This window comes from Fulmarus glacialis, unplaced genomic scaffold (assembly GCF_000690835.1).
Source record: "Fulmarus glacialis isolate BGI_N327 unplaced genomic scaffold, ASM69083v1 scaffold10009, whole genome shotgun sequence".
NCBI classification, from domain to species: Eukaryota; Metazoa; Chordata; class Aves; order Procellariiformes; family Procellariidae; genus Fulmarus; species Fulmarus glacialis.
Genome location: NW_009235308.1, coordinates 33,785 through 38,879, shown reverse-complemented (window position 1 = coordinate 38,879; position 5,095 = coordinate 33,785).

Below are 5,095 nucleotides of genomic sequence, written 5' to 3'. Positions count from 1 at the left end.
AGGCTGTCTCCAACTTGCCTGCCTTTTATTTTTCAATCTTCAATTTATTCATTTTTTTATCAAGCTACTGTTCTTGCTTCCTTGCCTTGCCTTTTCTTACCTTCCTTTCTTTCCCCATTCCCACTACAGGGCCTGACATTAATGCAGGAACAAGACTGACTTCTTGAGGACCTGACTCAATGCTCACCTGACTCAAAACTGCAGCCTCTTTTCCTCCTTCACCTCTTTTCTTCTTCATCTTTACAAAATCTATGGGAGGATTCTCCTGATATCTACTATTTTAAATTGGCTTTTCCTCTTTTGTCTTTAAGTGTTCCCTAATTATTTTCCATGATAGTTTATTTTCCATTTTGTTCTCTCTTGTTCTCACCAAGGCAGTTGTATTTTAATCTTCTTTTTAAATGCAAATCTTTAGTTCTAATAATATTTGAGTACTTACATTTCTATTGATTAAAAACTCCCCTGACTGAAATATTAAAACACTGAAAACACCCAGGACTCTGTATGTATGCCTCTTTAAAAGGTGACAGTAATACCTATCTGAATTTCTCAGGTTACTTCAGTCACAAAAGCCGTGGATGTGATCAGGATACCTGGAAGTTTAATCTGTGCTAACTCAGAGTGGGAAGAATGCATGCACCGAAACCCAGAAGTTTTCAGGCAAAATAACATGTCAGTTGTGGTCACCTCCCTGGTGTCATGGGGCGCTCCACCTTGGGGGCCTTCACCCGCTTCAGCAGCTGCACTGCAGCATAAAATGTAAACTCACAGTTAAGTGGGCTGAAATATTAAGGCATATAAAGGTTGAAACACCAATTTAAACTTACTGGAGACTAAGTCTGGCTTCAAAACCCACTGAAGAACTGTGCCAGTGCATTTACACCAGCCTCCAGTCGGAGTCATCCCAAGCCCACACAGAGCACAATTTAAAGGAATGTGTGGATCACTGTGACAGTGTTTGCAGATGGGAGGAAAAAAGCTCCTTCTGCCAAGTAAGTGCAGATGGAAAAAAAACTAATCGTGCTTTCTGGAAATACTGTAGCAATTGGGACTCCACCTAAGCCTAACCTCTGGAAGAAATAATGTTGTCCCCTCACCAGTGAAATTATCACTAGAGAAGAGTCTCTGACATTGCAGAGGATCAGGCTGCGAGTCTGCATTGGGGGCTAAATACTTCCCTCATTGAAACAAGAAAATAAGCATATAAGGATAAGAATTTGAATAGCATAGACTAGACTAGACTAGACTGGACTAGACTATTTCGGTTGGAAGGGACCTACAACGATCATTTAGTCCAACCACCTGACCACTTCAGGGCTGACCAAAAGTTAAAGCATGTCGTTAAGGCCATTGTCCAAATGCCTCAAACACTGACAGGCTTGGGGCATCAACCACCTCTCTAGGAAGCCTGTTCCAGTGTTTGACCACCCTCCTGGTAAAGAAATGCTTCCTAATGTCCAGTCTAAACCTCCCCTGGTGCAGCTCTGAACCATCCTCACGAGTCCTATCACTGGATCCCAGGGAGAAGAGCTCAGCACCTCCCTCTCCACTTCCCCTCCTCACCACCATCTCTCATGGTGCTCCTAAGTTTGGTCTTGCCTATACACAGCAAGGAGGGGGTGGTGGGGAAGGTGCTGTCCCTTGCCAAACCACCCCTTTCTCAACATGGATTCAGGCCAGGCCCAGTACTAGTCTCTCACTGCCTCTCCACCTCTCCACGCTCAGAAAAGACAAGTTCTCCTGCTCTTCACTGGGAAGGAACTGGATGAAGCAACACAGGGACATCATCTGAGGTAACACTGCAGTGAAGGTACTTCCCTCACACTAACTGTTCTTGTGTCCAGACAGCACCGAGTGCTCCGTTCGTAAGTTGACACCGTTACAAAATTTTGACCTAGCAGCGGGGCACAGATCATACTAATGAATAGCTCTGCGGTTTCTTACAGTAATAAGATGATTATGGTGCCTTAACTCTAATACTTTAAGGCAAATTATGCTCAGCTCTGTATTTCACCTAGGTAGAATGACATGGGTGACATTAAAAAACGTGGAACACATCGGTGTCAAATTCCTAAGGGCATCATTTTTTAAAATGGTTTCTTGGATGAAAATGGTATATATATGGTATATATAAAATGTTTAATGGACAGTTTGCTTTAATTAGCATCTAATGCAACCATGAGGTGTATAGGCAAAGTGTTGTACAGTTGTATCCATTCCCCATCACATGACCCTGAGCACCCTCAAAACTGAGCAGTACTACGGAAAGGCTTAGTACACACCCATGCCTATGCAGCAAAATTTGAGGCCAGCACTGTACTTGGCTAGAAGGAAGAGATCACTTCATCACTGACATGTAGTCTGCACAAGCAGACACAAAGAATCATTTAAAATAGCTTTCCTTTATCAAAATGCAGACCTGATGGGACATACAGCTAGGCAAAGCTGCATAAAGTATGTTCTCTAAAAGCGCAGAGGAAAAATGCGACTGTCACCCAGTATTCATTCAAGACATAAATGATGATTATGATACTCTCTACTTGTAAGGTACTCTCAGTATCTTTTACTGCATTTACTTCTTGATCAATGTTTCTTAATTGGGGAAGTGAATACAAGAGTGTAGCCAAAGATACTGTGTGCAATTAATTTAATAGCATTGTAGAACAGCAAATTCACTCCTTTAGAACATGATTATCAGTACGTTTCTTGAACGAAGGAGAAACCTATGGGCTCCCATAAAACAAAATCTTCCACAGGAGCAAGTTTAAAGTAGAACATATTACATCTTTAAGACTGTTGTCATTAAAGGCCTGTTTCAGATCAGAAGCTAGTATTATGGTCATGAAATAAAAAGTATTTCTTTAAAACAATTACAGCAAACATTCCCTGAGAATTAAGAATCAGCAACAACTATTGCCAGATCGGTTTTTCTGTTACAGTGCAGAAATGTTACAGCACGTTCTCTCCATTCGAAGATCACGTAGGAAGATTAAAGGCCACAGTTTTTACTTACTATGTGCATCTTCTGGATGCGCTTATTTTTCAGGAGAATTAAATCCGGATGCAGCAACCCTCAGCAATGAAACTAACCAGGACATGAAGGGAGAAGGCAGTTAAGAAAAGGTTTGATCATGTGTTGAGTGTGTGAGTTCAGAATTCCATTTTTTTCCCCTGTGCTAGGTTTTCTGAATTTGCCCTTCCAACTGACAGGCTATGGCAACATTCTGGAGTATCACCCTCCCTTCCTCCCCCCAGAAACACGCATATAAAATATATACCCACCACCAAAATGTTCCACTCACTCAGGCAAGTAACTTGTAGTCTAAGCACAAAAGGGAGATAAAGCAGAAGAGTGGAGTAACTATTAAGGTTGAAATAATCAATTTTAATGCCTAAAATTAGATTTTATTGCTGAAAGCTGAAAACTGTATGGAGCACAGCTTTATCATAGAATCATTCCTCAGTGCACAGAAGTAAAGTGCAATAAACATTTGGAATTTGGTGCAACACACTGTTGCAAAAGAAGAAAATCTACTTTTTGTTATTAATTCAGCTCAAGAAGATGGCATTCTGGGTCAGTTTGCACTGACCCAGAAAAATACAAGGTCCTATCAGGACCCAAATTCTCATGTTGTAGAAGAGGTTTCTTTCTTTCTTGTCCTAACACCAAATCAATATATGCATATCTCCCCGCTACCTGCAAGTTCCCTGGCTCTTTCTCCAAGATAGCACAATCATTCTTTCCTTGCAACTTGCAAGTCTTAGCTCTGCTGAATTCCTTCTTTCATTTCCTCAAAGCATCCAGCAGATCTGGCAGTGTCTGCTATTGCTTGATCTATGAGTCGTGCAACCAAGAAGTGTCGTTAACAGGAGACTATGAAAACCCGACCAAAGATCTGTGAAGACCCGACCTGCAAAGAGTCTTTTCATGGTAAAGATTGATGATATGGGGTAACAGCAGAAGTGAGACAGCTTTAAGAAGGTTAAAACAAACAAACAAACAAAAAAAGGCTAGCAGAAAACCAGGTGAAAAACCTAACATATACCAGTTAGAACTGCAGGAGTATCACAGTTGGATCCTGAAAGAGTATTCAAAGGAGATTGGAGAAGCATAAAAACTGAACGCCTGTACTTGCCCCAGAAAAACTCAGATGAAAATATCAGTATGTGGGCTGAGGAGTCAAAGTGGGCATGCAAAGTACTCAACATAGCTATAACATGTTGGGCATATTCTTGTAAGTATAATAGCTTGGTCACACTGGATCTGCTATGCTTATGCCACGCAGTTAATCCGCAAGTATGTAGGTTCAACTGGTCTGGACATCAGCTCTCACTTTGGCCAGGCTGTCAGAGGTCCAGAAACACTGAATATATGGACACATTCTATCTCTTGGAAAAAATTTCTAAATGAAAATAGAATACAAGTCTAATAAAAAAGATGGTTGTCCTATCTCTAAATCTTGAGGACTGTGATCCAATTAGTGTGGTATATATTTAATTTTTTCTGAAGCATTTTCTCTATCATCAGAGTATCTTTCTGCATGACTTCATCAACTGTTTTACTCAAGGAGATCAAAGGGGAAAAAATGTATGAAAATAATCTTTACCATCTTTGTGAAGCGACAATCAAAAAGGTCAAATAAATCAGCTGGCTATAAACTATGACATTTACTGTCTATCAAAAGTATTTGTCATATTGCACAAGAAAATAATGCAATGTGAGTCACAGCAAAACATATAAATACAAATGCATCCGAGTGATACAAACCTCAGTTGACATTACAGTGCTTTACAGTGAAAAGCCACTTTTTTCTTTTCTTTTCTACAGTAACATTTTCTCAAAATACACTGCCAGTTACTTTTATTCTTTATAAGGATCGAGAAGATTCAGGCCTCTGCTCTCATCATTAGCCAGACAGATCACAAAATCGTGTTGGTGATTCTACTTTAAAGACACCAGCTCCCATCTGCTAGAGCCACTCTTCGGCCACTCAGTAGCTGTTGAACGTTTTGCTGGCTCAATTACTACCTGTACAGTAAAGCAAGCCCTAAAATCTCCACATGCTTAAGTGCACAACACTCCGTTCAAGCAGAG